The sequence below is a fragment of the Ictidomys tridecemlineatus genome, chromosome 6, assembly GCF_052094955.1.
Source record: "Ictidomys tridecemlineatus isolate mIctTri1 chromosome 6, mIctTri1.hap1, whole genome shotgun sequence".
Lineage (NCBI taxonomy): Eukaryota > Metazoa > Chordata > Mammalia > Rodentia > Sciuridae > Ictidomys > Ictidomys tridecemlineatus.
In genome coordinates this window covers 82,063,199-82,082,084 of record NC_135482.1, presented here as the reverse complement: position 1 = coordinate 82,082,084, position 18,886 = coordinate 82,063,199, and the positions used below count along the sequence as shown (strand labels likewise).

The 18,886-nt window shown below is 34.3% G+C and overlaps 1 protein-coding gene across 4 annotated transcripts in view; it reads left to right on the top strand.

Annotated features, from left to right (window-relative positions):
* The window catches only part of Stk38l (serine/threonine kinase 38 like), a 74,408-nt gene that overhangs the window by 12,359 nt on the left and 43,163 nt on the right, over positions 1-18,886 (top strand). For 2 of the 4 annotated variants that reach the window (XM_078015023.1, XM_078015024.1), the window contains one exon: positions 15,986-16,055. The exons of the other annotated variants lie outside the window; for them this stretch is intronic. The gene's annotated coding sequence lies outside the window, so the exon portion shown is untranslated. The remainder of the gene's footprint in view (positions 1-15,985; positions 16,056-18,886) is intronic. 4 annotated transcript variants of the gene reach the window in all.

The window sequence follows — 18,886 nt, the reverse complement described above, 5'->3', positions numbered from 1 at the left end:
GATAGGATCTTACTAAGTTGCCTAGGCTGGGCTCGAATTTGCAATCCTCCTGCCTCAGTGTCCCAAATTTATTTATATTTAACAAGTGATTGAAATACTCACATAAAAACAAGAATGCTAATTAGTGAATTCGTTAATATAACTGTGAGTAGAATGGAAGTTTGCAACATTTGGTCACACTTTCTTACCCCTACAGGAGAACCTACATGGGAAGCCAGTCATTCCAATCAAATGGGTAATCTTAATGGTGAATGTCACTAAGTAGGATAACCTGATGGATCCTCTTTATAAGGATGCAACTGCTCAGCACTGTTCTGAGTGTAGTCAGTGTACTTTGACCTCAGACAGTGTTGAGGGCACACAGGCAAAGTATTGCTTGTTACAACTCCTGCCTACCCCATTCCAGACTAGCAGTCCTCTTCTGATAGCATGGTCTTTACTTCAGCCAGAAAAAGAACACAATCAAAAAGATTCACCTTTCTTAGTTCACATTCCACTCCTTCCTCCCAGAAATGATACCCTACTCAATTTTGATTGGGCTTGAGTGCTCCAGATCTTCTCCTTTACAAATTTTCTTGTAATTACTTATGTCGATGGATAATTTCTACCATTCCTTTTGATTTGTGCTGGTATTACTTCCGGAGGGTAATTTAAATTATGAGGGCTTTTGCAATGTCCCTTGATATGACTGCTGGGCCTTGCCAGTTGTTAAAAACTTCTCCAAGTGCAAGCCAACCAGTACAGTTCACTTTCTTTATTCTTGAATTTATACGTTTATTGACTTGGTTGGTCTAAGATTAAGATTGCTTAAATTTGGGGGTGGTTACTTTATTCTTTTAGTGTATGTAAAGCTTTTATTCATTGAAACTCTTGTTCTTTCTATTTATGAGTTTGTCACTTAGTATTTGATTTTTTAAAACCCAAACATAATTCTGTATATTTTCTGAATTGAATTTCATTTATTAAAAGTAATATGTTAAAATTGTTTTGGATTCTGACTCTGTTGCTCCACTTTTGATTATTCTCTTCAGGTTCAGGTCTTCTCTACATTTTTTTTAATATTTACTTTTTAGTTGTAATTAGACACAATACTTTTTATTTTTATTTATTTTATTTTTATGTGGTGCTGAAGATTGAACCCAGGGCCTCACACATGCTAGGCAAGCACTCTACCGCTGATCCACAACCTCAGCCCCTTCCCTACATTTTGATAAGTATGTTGTCAAAAGTTTTTTCCAAGCCAGGATCTGTGGCACATGCCTATAATCCCAGCAGCTTCCAAGGATGAGGCAGGAGGATGGCAAGTTCAAAGCCAGCCTCAGCAATTTAGTGAGGCCATAAGCAAATTAGTGAGACCCTGTGGCTTGGGAGGCTGAGGCAGGAGGATGGCGTGTTCAAAGCCAGCCTCAGCAATTTAGTGAGACCCTAAGCAGCTCAGCAAGACCCTGTCTCTAAATAAAATATAAAAAAGAACTGGGAATGTAGCTCAGTGGTTATGCATCCCTGGGTTCGATCCCCAGTACCACCCCCCCCCACTCACACACAAAAAGTATTTTCCAGATCATTGGTAATTTATGTTGTCTAAGTCCATTGAGTTTTGGAGAACTTATTTATAAGCATTCTGAGTTTTGTTTCAGGCAGTTATAAATACATTCATTATTTAGCCTAAAAGAAGTATGAAGTGGAGCTTATTAAATATCTTTCAGGGTGTCATATGGATTGCTCCTATATATTTGCTAACTACAGAAAATATGTGGCAAGACTTGTTTATCCTGAGTCTATGCTGATTCTCAATGATCAGTCATTTTTGTCTGTTGAAAGACTTTTTTTTTTATAATCAAAATTCTAGAGGGCTGGGGATGTAGCTCAAGCGGTATCGTGCTCACCTGGCATGCTCGTGATGCTGGATTCGATCCTCAGCACCACATACAAATAAAGATGTTGTGTCCGCTGAAAACTAAACAATAAATATTAAAAAATTTCTCTCTCTCTCTCTCTCTCTCTCTCTCTCTCTCTCTCTTAAAAAAAAAAAGAAAAATTCTAGAATTTCCTCAGGATAGAAGATTCAAGAGTTTTTGATTTTGTCCATATTCTTCTGCAATGTGCATGTTCTTTCCTCACTTTTAAAGATCAGTACGTGGCCTCCTGTCTTTTAGCAAAGCTCTCTAGGCTTAAGTTCCAAGAGTATTTACAGCATCTAGCAAAATTCACATACAGGTTCTCAGTATGTAGCTGGCACAGTTGGAAGATTTGCAGTGCATTGAGGGCAGCTCTTTGTGGCCTCACCCATCTTGGTCTTCAGGTGTTCCCTGCCAACACTCCAGTTTGGGTTGAAATCTCCTGGGCTGAGAAGAGAACGCAGAGTGGGTGGTGGGATGCTTCTAGGACTGAGAGTATAAGAGGTGTGATCCCACCTATTAAGGTGGTTGTAAAATAGAAATATATGAAAGGTGGTATTCAAGTGTAAGATTTTTTTAAAAGCAAGATTGAAATGGAGCTTTTTCCTTTTCTTTTTTCCTGTCATGCATCAACTATACCATTTACCTTAACTGACATAATCCGGCCTTTTGGAAATTTTCATTTCCAGACATAAATTTAGAAGCCCCTTTTGTAGTCCTTGGAAGATTTCTTAAGGTGAGCTCATTGTGGACATTTTACTTCCTGAAAGCACTGTTTCTTTTATAGCCATCTAAGTTAAATGTCTCTCCTGTTTTTTCTGTCTTTAAAAATCTTAAGTTTTCATTGACGAGCTCTCCAGTGAACTGCCCGTCTTTTTAGACTCTTCCCTTTTTCTGTCATTAATATTTTTTTCAGTTTACAGCCAGAATGCTATTTCACAGACCAAACCATTCCAAGTTTTAATCTCTTTGTGGCTGGAATGAATAGGTTATACTTTCCCCAAAAACATTTTTTTGACTCATTTTCTTTCTTTTATACTCTCTGTCATCCTTTTCTATATTCTTTTGGTGATATAACTTTAGGGATTATTTATTCTAGAACCAGAAATTTAAATCTGTCATTTTAATCAAATGATGCATAGATATAGAACATTTCCCTTCTTATTTTTTTAAGTTCATTTTTGTTCTATAATTTCTACAGTTTAAAATGGATATTGTCTTCAGGGCAGTAATTATGTTTTCTACTTCCTTTGTATTTTCCTCACAATGCTTAGTAAAATGTAGATATTTCACAGATAAATTTAGTATTAACAGTGCCTAATTAGTGTGAATTCTTTTAATTCATGAATAATCTAAGGTCCTTACATCTCCACAAGATCTTACACATCCTGTCACCTGTTACTTTTCTAAACTCTTTTCTTACCAGTCTCAGTCACTCATTTTATCCTTACCATACTAAATTCTACTATTTCTTCAAGATTTACTCCTATTCAGGATCTTTGCTCATAGTATACCCTGAATGGTCCCCTACCCTGAAGTTTCTGAATTACGATTTTTCATCTCATTCAAACTAACTTCCTAATGAAACCTTTCCTGATGACCTTATTTAAAATTTTAATGTCACTCACAGCCTTTCTCCCTTAGAATGTAAGCTTCAGAAAGTGCAATATCACCTGTGTCGAGAGCATACCTGGCATAGAGTGACATTCAGTAAGTATTTGTTCAATTAATTAATTAATCAAAGCTAATTTAGATAGAATTCTGTTCTTGAGGGCTTCCTAAAACATATGACTCATCTTTCTTTAAAGAGTCTCAGGAAGGATTTGCTTTTATTTTCTCTGAACATTTTGTAATTTGTATTCCCTAATTGCGGCCCTCTTTTTTTTTTTTTTTGTACCAGGGATTGAACTAAGGGGCACTTGACCACTAAGCCACATACCCAGCCCTTCTTTGAATTTTATTTAGAGACAGGGTCTCCTCAGTTGCTTAGCACCTTGCTTTTGCTGAGGCTGGCTTTGAACTCATGATCCTCCTGCCTCAGCCTCCAGAGCCACTGTGGTTATAGGTGTGTGTGTGCCTGACTGTCGCCTTCATTCTTATTCCCAGGGATGGCAAGAAACTTCAGAATTCCCTGATTAATTACTCTCCAGTTTCCCACTACTTCTTTTGTCAGCAAATTTCCTTCAGTGGTCACATTCATGTCCAGAATACTTCTTTCCCTATTTGAGACATAATGGAAGGGTTAGCATGGTATTTATTTGTGTTGATTTTAGATGTAGAATTCTATAGTTGAAGTTTCTATCACAACTCATTTTTGTATTACCTTTTGTCTATCTAGAAATGGAAAGTTCTTTATGTTTCTACTTTTCCACCATTGTACTATGCCAGTTCAGAGGCCCATCCCATCAGATCTCAGTGATGCTTCATAATATCATATCAACTTATTTCTAAAATGTCTTTCTTTGTATAATACCCGTATCCTGAGCATGGGTTTTCAGGGATCTAAGACCCCATTGTTGCTGACTCCTTTACTGTCTCTTTCTCTGTAAAAAATAATTTACTTAGCCATTCCCATTATTGTAATTTTCTTTTTACAGTTACAGAAGTATCTGAATTTTTTCTACCTCTTTCATTTTTTTCAGCTTATGATTTTCAAGTTTGCGTAATCAATGAACCAAAATTACATAGTGCTTTTTAAAAAAAGCTCAGGATCTGCTATTTTATTTATTTATTTGTTTGTTTATTTATATGACAGTGGAATGCATTATATTTCTTATTACACATATAGAGCACAATTTTTCATATCTCTGGTTGTATACAAAGTATATTCACACCAATCTGTGTTTTCATACACGTACTTTGGATAATAATGACCATCACATTCCACCATCATTTCTAACCCCATTTTAACTGTGTATTCTGAAACAAATTAAGTTACTTAAAACCTCTAAATTTATTTTTTCATTTGTAAAACAATTGACTACTATTCTGGGCATGGGTTTGCAGGGACCTAGTACCACATGTTGCTGACATACTTCCTATTTGTTTTCTGCCACAAGTAATTTACAAATTAATTTAAAATAAAGCCTGCAGGATTCATAAAACATTAATCTTCATTTCAAGAATTAAATGATATACAGATGATGATGATAAACTTTGATGTAGGGTTTACTACTTGCCAGGCATTGCTTTAAAAGCCTCATATTAACACACAGTGTATATGGTGTGCAGTGTGTTTATTAGCATGTGGTTGGCCCAACAAATATGGAACACAGGTGTCAGTAAATGTGCTTTTTGTTTTTTTGTTTGTTTTAGAAAATATTAATTTTTATTACCAGCAGCAGAAACACATCTGATATTAGGTATGAGCCAGACATTCATGTACCATTCATACCATTCTTTAATGCTTTCCTCTTCCTAGAAGAAACCTCACATTAGTTCCTTCTTTCAAAAAAAAATATATATTTTAGGTTTGGGGGCCCAGACAATTATAATTATTTTATCAAGAACATAGCCATTATACATTTAAACCAAATTCAAATTATGTTTTTAAATTTAAAATAAAATTTTAACTTTTAAAGAATGGAAATTTTAATATTAGTTTTTATAATTTATATTTACTAAATTCCATATATTTTAATTGATTCAATACAAATGGAGAGATTAAAATAGCTCTTAAGAAAGGGAGAAAGCACTATGGAAAATTTCCAAGGTGTTCTAAAACATTACATTTTTCTATGGAATAAAACCGAAAATCATTGAGTTGTCAATTTTTGAAGCGGATCTTAATTTTAGGATAATATAACTTAGCATATTTAAAGTACACTCCAAATAAATCAAATGGTTGTATATGGACTCTGTTTAGTAGGATACTGAAATATTGCTTTTTAGTTGACAGTTAACCATCTCTTAACTCATAGCAGGATGGTACCTCTTGAGTTAAATTAAGGCTCAGTGAGATTTGGTGATTTATGTAGTAGCATCTTGTGAATAAGCTGATTTGATTCAGGTCATTTGTTTCATTATGTGATTCTCTTTGACATTCACACCAGTCAAAGCTTGCTTTCAAAAGACCCAGTTCCTATTCCCATGGAGATTAGGAGGCATTTGAGATCTGCCATTGCTGTTCTCTTGGAAGATATTTGGAGAACCCCAATTGCCATTCTCAAAGAACTCTGTTTCTGTTGTCCCTGGTAAAGGGCTTAGAGACCCTTTGTCATTTCTCCCCTTGTTATACCTAAAGGGCCTCCATAATAATGTGTTTAAAGAGTCTTCTATTTTCTCTTGGGATGGTGCTTGACCTGCCCAAATTGTAATGTACATGTTAAATAAAGTCTGGAGCTGCAGTTGATCATTCCTTGCTGGGTCAGTCAACAAGAGATGAGCATTTTGTGTGCTCTGCTTCCTCCTAAATATTTCAGGTGATGCAATAAGCTATTGCTCCCTGCCTCAGGGAGTATGGAGTTTGATTGAAGATTACACCTATAAATCTATCTACATGAGAGTATATAATTAAATGCCCAATTGTGAGATTCATAATAAGTACTAGACAAGTTCTGAAAAGTGAAGTCAAATAAAGTTGGAGGAATCATGAAAAACTTTTCAGAGGAAACATTCACTAGTTTCTTTAAATATGAATAGAGAGAAAAGGAAGCTCTATCTTTCTGTCTAAAAGGAAGCTCTGTCTGTCTGTCTGTCTATCTATCTATCTATCTATCTGTCTATCTATCTATCTATGCAAGGAATCAAATCCAATGAAATACATGGTCTGCCACTAGATAGAGAATGGTAATTGGGATTCTAGTCCTAAGAAAGGAACATTTTTAAATTTAGATATTCCAAGGCTTGGTGGTGAGATTGATTATGGCATGTCATGTAGGTTGATGAGAGAGGAAACTGGTGAATAGCAGAAAATAAAACTAAATAGTTAGGGTGGGCCAAATTATGGGGTTCAATAGAAGTCAGGCACAAGAGTTTGAATTGGAGTGACTTTAGACTCCTTGGAGCCAAGGAGTGGCATCATCATAGTTCTATTTAAGGAACAGTGATTTAGAAATGGAGAGAATGGCATTGAAATGTTTAGCAAATAGTAGAAATATGAAACTGGCTGATGGAAGAAAAGATAGAAAATTCAGGTGTTTCCTAGCCTTGTTGAGTGTTGCTTAAAGCCATAGGGAAGGATGAGCTATCTCAGAATTCAAAGCCAGAGGCTCAAGGACTGGCATTCATGCATAATTTCTAGTGGATAAATCTGAAGAGTTCTTCATATTCATGTCGGCTCAAATTACTTCAGTAGTAATTCTTCTCCTTATGATAAAAACTATTTAGAAAATTGGAAAATGCAAAAAGGTATAAGAAAAGAAGATAATAATTTATAGTACTTAGTTACTTTTCACCCTTTTCTTACGCATATGAAGGGATATGAAATATGTACAAACGTGTTGTGTATAGAATCATGGGCTATCCTTTTGTAATTTAAAAAAAATTTAACATTATATCATACTAATTGTCCTTTGTTATGAATTACTACTTTTTTTTTTAAAGAGAGAGAGACAGGGAATTTTAATATTTATTTTTTAGTTTTCGGCGGACACAACATCTTTGTTTGTATGTTGTGCTGAGGATCGAACCCGGGCCGCACGCATGCCAGGCGAGCGCGCTACCGCTTGAGCCACATCCCCAGCCCCTGAATTACTACTTGAAGATACTATTCTCAAAGGGCTCTATTTTCCCTTATTTTTTAGATTTATTATTACTTAATTACAGCTCTATTGTTGAACATTCAGATTGCTTTTGAACTCTTTTGCTCTGACTAATAATATAATCAGCTCGTGAAAGAACAATCTTCACCTACTACTTAGATATGAACTCCTGAAAGCACAGATCTCTGTATACCCACACCTAGATGACTACCTGGACATAGTAGTTGTTTAATTTAAAAAATTAATGGAATGAACATTAAATGTTAAGTTCCTTTTATTTCCTTTATTCTGATTCTCTGTATACCCAGGAACTTTTGATTATGACTTGGCTATCTGTATAAGTCTGGCTGTAATGGAAGTATTGGTCAGATACACACACACACAAAGTCTTTTAAACCAGGAATTGAGTCTAGGGTGCTTAACCACTGAGCTACATCTCCAGCCCTTTTTGAAAGTTTTTATTTTGAGACAGGGTCTTACTAAGTTGATTAGGGCCTCACTAAGTTGCTGAGACTGGCTTTTTCCGCCTCAGTCTTCTAGCCCTGGGATTATAGGTATGTGCCGCTGTGCCTGGCTGTCACAGTTATATTTATCATAAATAAATTTGTGTTCTGATTTCTGTTGAACCTTGTTAATTTTTTTTGCTTCTAAAAGATGGAGCTATCTATTGATACTGATAAAATCCAGTTTCTGAAAATGTAATGTTAAGGAATGGCTTGGGTTGTGGGAAATAACCAAGGTAAGTGATTGCCACTCTGCCAAGAGCCCTTTGAACAAGACAGTCTGCTAGCCTTCACTGGGCAGAATCTTCTGGCAGTACCTTGTTTTCCAGTTCAAATCCCCATGGTACCCTGAAATGACAGAGGTTTGACTTGTGTCATATTTTAACATATTTTGGGATGGAAAAGACATCATAATTGACAACTTTTTTCTTAAAAATATATTTCATTGCCACTAAGAAGTTAGTTTCTAAGAGGAATTAAGTGGGTTTGTATGATGGTCTTAAAAATTAAGAATAAATGTACAATATTTATGTCTTTTCTTTCAAAGGGTGTTATTTTATTTTCCTATGGTAATAAAAGCATATTATGAAGAATTTTTAGATCCAATTCACACATTCCTAGGGAAGTTTTTAGTAGAAAATTAGAGAATTACTAATTTTATTAGAGAAAATTAGTGAAAAAACTTTTTAACTGAGGGATTTGATTTGGAAAAAAAATCTTGTGCTGGAAGCCTCTGTTAAATTCAATCTATATCAAAAAGACCTTCTTTTAGTCTATCATACCCTAAATGTTGAAATTCTGATTTTCTACCTGGATCTTTTCTGTTGTATTTCATGTCTGCACTTTTTTTTTTTTTTTTTTTTTTTTGTGAGGCGGGCAAGCTCCCAGAGGAATCACAGAAAAGCTCTATCCATTTTTCATACTTAGAAAATAATCATTCATTTTAGTTACTAAAATTTCAAGGATTTGGGAATTCTATTTCTTCTTTAGGAGATTCACTCATTTAGCCTAGTATTTTCCAAATTCGTTTTACTCTTAGAACTCATCTTTCTCAGACATATTTAATAAAATTGTGTTTTGTAGAACACACTTGAACAAATTATACTTTTAATTATTACTTTCTGGTTTTTCTGCTTATGAATTATTTTGACTCAATTTTAGGAGTTTTAGAATTTTTTTTCTGTTGCAGTTTTTGAGTTTTTCTTATATAGTTTATCCTAAAATAGTTGCTTTGCTAGTTTGAAATGTATACATTATTTCAAAGATGAACTTATCATGTAGACTTGCCTAGGGTTCATCTAAAGGAAATAAGTACTAAGTTGCTTTTTAAATTTTTTGAAGTGTGACACATAGGAGAATGTAAAATGTATCTGTACATTTGAAGAAAAATAATGAAATCTACCTGGAAGTATCTACCATGGAGTTGAAGAAGAAATGTAACAAACATGACACAATGAAACCCATAGTTCTGTGAATTACTATGCACTAATTCTTTTAAAAAAGAAAACTTGACCAGTATCCCCATGTATTTTTTCTACAAAGCAGCTACTGTCTTTAATTTTGCAATAAACATTTCTTTGCTCTTATTTGTAGTTTCATCACTAAATGATATGTCTCACAAAATCATTATTATTTTTTAGGTTTGTGTGTTTTTGAACCTTATAGAAGAAACATACAGTGTGTATTCTTCTATGACTTGCTTCTTATTTCTTCATGTTTCTGAAATTCATCCCTGTTGAGTTACTTTGTTCATTTTTATGCTCTATAGTTTTCAGTTATATGAATGTACCACAATGTTCTTTTTTTTTTTTTATTCTGTTGATGGTCATTTGTGTTGTTTCCTATTTTTTTATCCGTAGAAACAGTGCTCACTGAAACATTGCTGCTCACTGTCTCCCTTTTCATATACGCAGGAGTATTTTAACAGTATATACCCAAGAGTGGAATTGTTTGGTCATAGATCACATGCTTGTTCAGCTCCATGAGCAGGATCAGACTGTTCTCCAAGGCAGTGGTACTAATTTATACTATCATTTGCAAGGGATAAGGATTTCTACTGTTGTTCTTCTTCAGTGAAACTAGGTATTGACAAAAAAACTTTTTAAGTTTTTCTAGTCTGGAAAATGATTGTCAAGTATGAAATGATACCTTGTTGAGGTTTTAATGTTCATTTTTCTGATTAGAATCTTAGTTGAACATTTTTCATTATGTTTATTTTTTTTCTCTTCTGTGAAATTCCTGTGTTTTTTTTCCATTTAAAATTTGTTGTTTGTATTTTCCTATTGATTCATAGAAATTCTTAATGTATTTTAGACAGTATATTGTTTAGTGCCTAAAACACAGAATTATAAAAGAATAGCTTATATTACTGTTGTATTTAATACTTTTTTTTATATGTTGCAAATATCTTCTGCTAGTTTGTGGTTTATTTTTTTATTATGTGATGCTTTTTTTAAACTTAGGATTTTATTATATAGAATTAAATTTTATACACAATCTTGAATATCTACGTATTTATAACTATGACATATTTGTGGTATATATGTTGTGTTTCATAACACATAACTTTCAATCTTCAGTACCATTTACTTCTGCTCTTTTCCCTCCACCCCTCACCCATTCTCTCCTTCCTTCTCCAAGAAAAAAAATTAACCCCATTTAATTCTCTGTTCAAACTGCTATATTTTTATCTTCCTTGTTGTAGGCTAATTATAGGTATTATCTGTCTCTCCAAATACTTTATGATTATTTTAGACAAAACATTTTTGATCCTATGATTTGTTCAAAAGTTTAATATTTGATACAAGAACTGCTTGAACTCTGTAATAGTTGCTCATAAGAGATACAAATGAATCTTAAACTGTTATTTTACTTGGGGCCTTCTGATGTTAGATCAAAGACCTAATTTCTTTGGAATATGTAACTTGCTGACCAGTCAGTGTATTATTTCTTTTAGTGCAAATAGTTAAGAGATTCACATTATCTTTTTTTTTTTTTTTAAAAAAAAACAGTTTTAGTTATAGATGGACACAATACCTTTATTTTATTTATTACTTTTATGAGTTACTGAGGATCAAACCCAGTACCTTACATGAGCAAGGCAAGAGCTACATCGCTGACTTGAAACCAAGCCCCTCACTTTATCTTTTAATGGGCTTTTTCGCTTACTGAAAGGTTGATAAAAGGGACATGTTAACAAGGTAATTTGCTGTCAGTGATGACAGCAGTCATAATAATAATAGTTTCTTACATTTGCCACATGTCCAGGACTGTCCTAAGTGCTTGACATGTATAGACTCAAAGCAGTCCTTTTGATTGATGAGAAAACCAAGGTTCATACAGATGAAGTAACTTGCTTGAGATCACACAGCAAGCAAAAAATGGAATCAGAAATTCAAACTAGGCAGTCTAGTTGCAAAGTCATAGAAGTAGACTAATCAGCTTGAAGGAACATTTATTCATTTTTAGTTTTGCTCTATTTTTAAAATGTGATGGTGAGAGAATGGGAAAGCACATTTGCATCATGGTACATGGGATCATGAACTTTTAAGATAGGAGCAAAGCTTGGAGTGGGGGTTGTCTGATGGAAATGTATGGTAGGTCAGGCTTCCATGTGGACAGCTTTGGATCTTTGTTAGTGGACCACGACCTATGAAAGATTTCAGGGAATTCATAGCCTGTAGTTCAGTCTTCTATATACCATATTTAAATATCTGGAGTACAGTCAGTGGACAGTAGTTTAAAAATTATGGCAGAGGAGTCCAACCAGTTTTTTTTAAAATATTTAATTTTTAGTTGCAGTTGGACACAGTACCTTTATTTATTTTTATGAGGTGCTGAGATTTGAACCCAAGTCCTTGAATGTGGTAGGTGAGCACTCTACTGCTGAGCCTTGGATAGTTACTCTCCAGTTGAGATAAAGCCATCCTAAAAGACTGCAACTTAGAAACTCTTGTATATACAACTGTTTGGGAAGTAGCTAAACATTTGAAAAGTATCTACTCAGTTTTAGGTTAAAAGTATACCAGTCAAGCACCATGGCACATGCCTGTGATTCTAGCTACTTGGGAAACTGAGGCAGGAGGTTCACTTAAGCCCACAAGTATCAGTATGGAGTACATCATGAGACACACAACCCAATTTCTTCCTCCCAGTTCCCATTTTGGATGTATACATTCTAATCGGTTCACAAAGCAATTTTCTTTAGGTTGCCGTTACTACTTTTGTTATTGGCTATTTTTAGGTAGTTTCACTCTGCTGGGGTTTGTTTATTTAGTTATAGATTAAGTGTTGGGTGGATAAAGATCAGTGTATTTACTCTAAAAACTGTAGGATTTAATGAATAAGCAAAAAAGAATGAAACATGTTTTTGCTTCTTATCCATTCCATTTCAAGGAGAATTAGCAGAGTGGATGGCCATGTATAGGAAAGATGGTACTGAGGTGATCCACTGTGGGCTGTTAGGCTCGATGACTCAGCTAGGGTGTGTATATTAATGGAAAAATTTCTAAATTTTGCTGTGGGCTTTAAATATTACACTTTTTCCTCTATCGCTTCCCCCTCAAGGAAGGACTGAGAAAGTAGTTCTTTTCCCCCCTTTGTATGGTCATAATAAAGGATTAAAAATTAATTAATTGTATTCAAAGCTTCATTACAGATTAAATTCCATATTTGTCTTGGAAGGAAATTCAGGCTTCTGTTGTGCTGACTGAATCTGTGCTTTGTGGGACTGGGTGCAACTTCCGTGTATTCAAGGGTGGGATCATCTTGTCAACAGCCAAATGCCTTAAGAGATGGAAGTCACTAGGGAGAAATTAGCCCCCTAAGTATAGTTTGTTTTGATGCCTTGTTCACAGCCTGTTCACTCCCAGTACATCCCAGGGCAGCAGAGAAATGTTGCATCTGTGTGCTCCTCAGCAAGAGATTCTGTGACAATTCATTGTAGATATTGTTTCTCTTGTGGGTTGGTGGCAGAAAACTGCTCTTTAACTTTTCCCAAGTCTCTGATATATGCTGAAAATTTCGGAAGCTCATTGTTGACTTAAAAGATATATATCTAGAAATATTAGGAAAGGAAAAATAAACTCAACAGATTAGAAAGCTGAAATGTGTGATTACATTAGCATGATTTCACTAGCTACCTTTAGGATTTGAGTTAAAGGTGATCTTGATGTGTCAAAAAGAAACTTAATTAAAACAAACAAAAAAACAAAAAAATCCCTTCATGACTTTTATGCTGTGTTGACAAAGCTATTTGTGTTTTACTGTTTTCTTTATTGTGTGTATTTATCTTTTTTTCTTTTAAACAAGGTTGAAGATTTTCTATTCTGATGATCCCTGTGGATCAATTTTGATTTGTTTCATGGAGCAAATCCAAGCTTAGAAGTTGAGAGGAAGGGGTCCTGGATTAGGAGTCTTCTGGTAGCTCGATTTCTAAATGTGTTACCTTAGGCAAATTTTGTTAGCTTTCTGAGCCTCAGATTTTAAACTTTAAAATAGTGATGATAATGCCTGTCTACCTATCTTACATAGTTTGGGAGGAGTAGGTACTGAATGGTGGGAAAGAGTCCTCAGCTATTGAGTCTTTGGTTGTATAAGTTGGATAAGATACAAATCTCCCTTGAGTACCAGCGTTTTCTATTGCAGCATGGTAGTAACATTATGTACACCTCTTAGGGCTAATCTGAGGATCAAAATCAAATGAGATGGCGTGCCTGTAATCCCAGCAGCTTGGGAGGCTGAGACAGGAGGGTCACCAGTTCAAAACTAGCCTCAGATACTTAGTGACACTCTAACAACTCAGTAAAACCCTGTCTCTAAATAAAACGCAGAAAAGGGCTGGAGAGGGCTGGGGTTGTAGCTCAGCGGTAGAGCCCTCACCTAGGGCACGCGAGGTCCTGAGTTTGATCCTAGCACCACATAAAAATAAATAAATAAAATAAAGGTATTGTGTCCAACTACAACTAAAAAATATTGAAAAAATAATGACTCCTCTAGCACAAGAATTAAAATCAAGAATCAATAAATGGGGTAAATGGGATGGATTCAAACTAAAAAGTTTCTTCTCAAAAAAAAAAAAAAAACACAATCTTGTGAGGTGAATAGAGAACCTACATCTTGGGAGCAAATCTTTACCCCTCACACATCAGATAGAGCACTACTCTCTAGGGTATATAAAGAACTCAAAAAGCTAAGCACCAAAAATAAATAAATAAATTAAAAAAATAACCCAATCAATAAATGGGCCAAGGAACCTAACAGACACCTCTCAGAAGAGGATGTACAATCAATCAACAAATATATGAAAAAAGGTTCATCATCTCTAGCAATTAGAGAAATGCAAATCAAAACTACTTTAAGATTTCATCTCACTCCTGTCAGAATGGCAGCTATTACAAAGACAAACAACTTTAAGTGTTGACCAGGATGTGGGAGAAAAAGGTACACTCATACATTACTGGTGGGACTGCAAATTGGTGCAGCCAATACGGAAAACAGTATGGAGAGTCCTTCAAAAACTGGGAATGAACCACCATATGACCCAGGTGTCCCTCTCCTTGGTCTACACCCAAAGGACTTAAAAACAGCATACTACAGGGACACAGTCACATCAATGTTTATAGCAGCACAATTCACAACAGCTAAACTGTGGAACCAACCTAGATGCCCTTTAGTAGATGAATGGATTAAAAAAATGTGGCATATATACACAATGGAATATTTCTCAGCAATAAAAGAGAATAAAATTATGGCACTTGCAGGTAAATGGATGGAGTTGGAGAAGATAATGCTAAGTGAAGTTAGCCAGTAACAAAAAACCAAATGCCAAATGTTTTCTCTGATATAAGGAGACTGATTCATAGTGGGGTAGGAAGGGGAAACATGGGAGGAATAGACAAACTCTAGACAGGGTGGGAGGGGAAGGGACAGGGCAGGGGGTTAGCAGTGATGGACATTATTATCCAAAATACATGTATGAAGACACAAATTGGTGTGAATATACTTTGTATACAACCAGAGATATGAAAAATTGTGCTCTATATATGTAATATGAAGTGTAATTTATTCCACAGTCATATATTTTTTTAAAATCAATTAAAAAAAGTTGGGGGGGAGGCTGGAGATGTGGGTCAATGGTTAAGCGCCCCTGAGATCAATCCCCGTACCAAAAAAAAATCAAATGAGATTATGTATATAAAGTATTAAGTATATTAGCTGGCACATAATTAATGTTTGGTTAATTGTTATTAATTATATGTTATTATTGTCAATAACATTTGGAATGCTATTAAATTTTAATGAAGTTATGGAATAGAATGATCCGATTTCCAGGTTTTGATGTTTGGTATACCACAACTTTACTGCTGAGAAAACCTAGAAATATAAGAAGTTAAAGAAAGACAGTTTTCTTTATATATATATAAAGAAAATACACACACACACACACACACACACACACACACATACACATATACACACACACATTTATTAGCTGAGGATCAAACCCAGGGCCTCACACATACTAGGTGAGCGTTCTACCACTGAGTCACGATCCCAGTCCCTAGACAGTTTTCTTTTTAGAAAAAAATTTTAGCTGTAAATGGACACAATACCTTTATCTATCTATCTATCTATCTATCTATCTATCTATCTATCTATCTATCTATCTACCTATCTATCTATTTATCTATCTATCTGTCTGTGATGCTGAGAATCAATTCCAGTGCCTCACACATGATAGGCAAGGACTCCACCATTGACCACCCCACGCAGTTTTCTAGTTTTATAAATTGTCATTAATACCAGGGACATTGTCTAAATGATCTGCCTTTCTGTGTTTAACTTTGTATCTAATTCAAATAAAGATAATGTTTTTTTTCAGGAAAAATTATTGCTGTCATTTTATAAAAATTGAAACAAAAGTTCATGAAGTTCATGGCACCTAGAACTGAGTGAGTGGTTCTTTCTTATATTTCCTTAAGAAGTCTTTTTTAAGACTCAAATAAAAGATACTATGTAATTGGTAAGGAAAAAAATGTATCATCTTTTATGGTATATATGTGAGGAGTATTATAAATCTAATCAAGAAATTAATTTTCCACATTGTTTTAAGAAATAATGGTCAAAATCATTGCTGAGACTGCAAAGATTATAGAAATATACAAAAAAATTCTGCTTTTTTCCTTGCTTGTGCTTTTGGTCACTACTGATAGGCCAGAAAAAGGGAATTTACCACCACCTATACCATGTGACAGTGACCAGAGAGAACACGTCCTGTTTCGTGTATTTATGAATTTGTCACATTCAGCATATGACCCTCATTCATTAAGCACTGACTGTATGTTAGGTGTTGTTCTTGAAATAAGAAATAATCTTGAAATAATCCCTGGATAATGCTAGGATTTCAGTGTTACCCTGAATGGGTGGGGACAGTAATTATAGTAGACTACCTAAAATCTGCATTTCTAAAATATTTTCTTTATTATTTTGAAGGAGTTTATTACCTTTATTGTGTATTAATAGTTAAATACTCAGTTAACAATCTTTTCCCAAACCCAAGAAAATGCTGTAAAAGGAGCTCAGAAATCTCCACTGTTTCTCCCTCATCATAGCCTGCTGGGCCAATTTAGTTTATCTCTTAACTACTAGGTAAACTCCTTTCCCTTCTTCCTCCACTTTCTCTGTTCTTCAGACACTGACAGCACCAACAAATCTATTTTTCTCCATCAGCAAATCATCTAAAATGTAAATGGATCACATCATTTCCAGACTTAAATTCTATAAAATGCCGCCTTTATCACTTTTTTAGATCTATTCAAATTCCTTGCATCACATTCATGTTATTAAACTGATCCCAACTTTCCTATCTAGTCCCATCTACTGCCACTTTTTCTCTCCCTTCTGCATATAAAATTATTTATAGTTCCCTGCTTTCATGCATTATGAAGTCCTTTTGGTATTTTCAACTCCATCGTTTCTATCATCATACTTATATTCTCATTTGTTTATACATTTGTCTTCCATGATTAGACTGGATCTTGAAGACGGAGATTCAGCGTCATTTGTCATTTAACTTTATATTCTACCCACATGTTACACTCCCTGGCATATAGTGTGCATTCTCTAAATGTTTGTCAAATAAATTAATAGATAGATAGATAGATAGATAGATAGATAGATAGATAGATAGGGATTAAAGATATTCCCTTGTGTTCACAGTGTATGATTAGTAACCCATTTCTCAAGTGTACTATACAATATCTATAGATCAGTTTTATAAACCCAACAATCATATTATAGCTAAAAGGGGACTTGTATATCTTGTGTTGTTTTATGGCAAATCTTGATGTTATAGTATTTCATCTGGAAATATTTTAGTATGTATAGGATGTGTTATTAGTCATCCAAATATGAATCCCTCTGGCATTCTGGGTAGTCATAATACTTCTATATATAATGTTGAGTAGCTTTCAAAAATATTTACCCAGCTACGCTCCATGATACAGACCTGTAATCTCAGGTACTCAGGAGGGTGAGGTAGGAGGATAGCAAATTTAAGGCCAGGACAATTTAGTGAGACCTTGTCTCAAAATTTTAAAAAGGCTGGGAATGTAGATCAGTGGATGAGACCCTGGGTTCAATCTAGCACCACAGTAAATAAAAATCTAGGAAAAAAACTTAAAAATTCCTTGGAATCTTTGTTATTTTTAATTTCTTTAAATAACATTATAAGTTTATGGTTAAAATTTTAATTATGAATTGCACATGTACATAGACTAAAATATAAGGAACATTCATGTATGTCCACTGTGCAACTTTGTCAAGTATTGATATTTTAACTTCTTTGACTTGGATTTTATTTAAGTAACAGAAGATTACAGGTAGACTTGTTTTAACTTCTTTGACTTGGATTTTATTTAAGTAACAGAAGATTACAGGTAGACTTGTGATGCTTTGGTAATCCTTTCTTTTCCCCCCTTCCTCCACAGAAATAGTTAGTATCCTGAATGTAGAATTTTTATTGTTTAAATGCAGGTATATCCTTATGTTGAATAGTGCCTTTTCTTTTATAAAGCAGTTTTACCCTTCATTTTATCTTCATAACTTTTGAAATTATTTAGGGAACTATATAACAGAGTATTTATCTGACTTCTAAAAATACCCCAACCCACCATATTCTGTTTCACTTAATACAAAGCTATAGGCTTTGAAGTATAGTGTTTTTAAATTATTTACAGTGTATTTCATTAGAAGAGTCCTGAAATGTGTATGAAACTTGAACACTTGCTATGTTCTCTGTTTAAAGCATCAATAACAACCTTTAAAAAGTTTAAACAAAGAAGGAAGACAGGAAGGAACCTCAGAGGGTTAAATAGTCTTTATTTCCTGGTTTTAATGAAACTGACTTTAAAACCAACTCATAGGTAAGAATTCTGTCCATTTGCAAAGAAAGTATCTGAAGAAGTAAGAGCTTTCTGTCCTTCTGAGTCATGTTTTCTGCAGTGTCACACTGGCAGAGAAGTAATGGAGATGCCTGCTTTGCATTTATCTAGTAATGCTTTAAAAAGTAAATGACTATCCTGATTTGAACATTACACAATATATACATGTGTCAAAACATTCACATGGTATCTCATGAATATGTACAATTTTATATGTCAATTAAAAGACTACATTTTTAAAAACTGTAGTTTGCATATAAAAAAAATTTTAAATTTTAAAAGCAGGTTTCCACCCTAGTTCCTTCTGAGCAATTTCCCCAGCTATGTTTAGCATTAGTTTT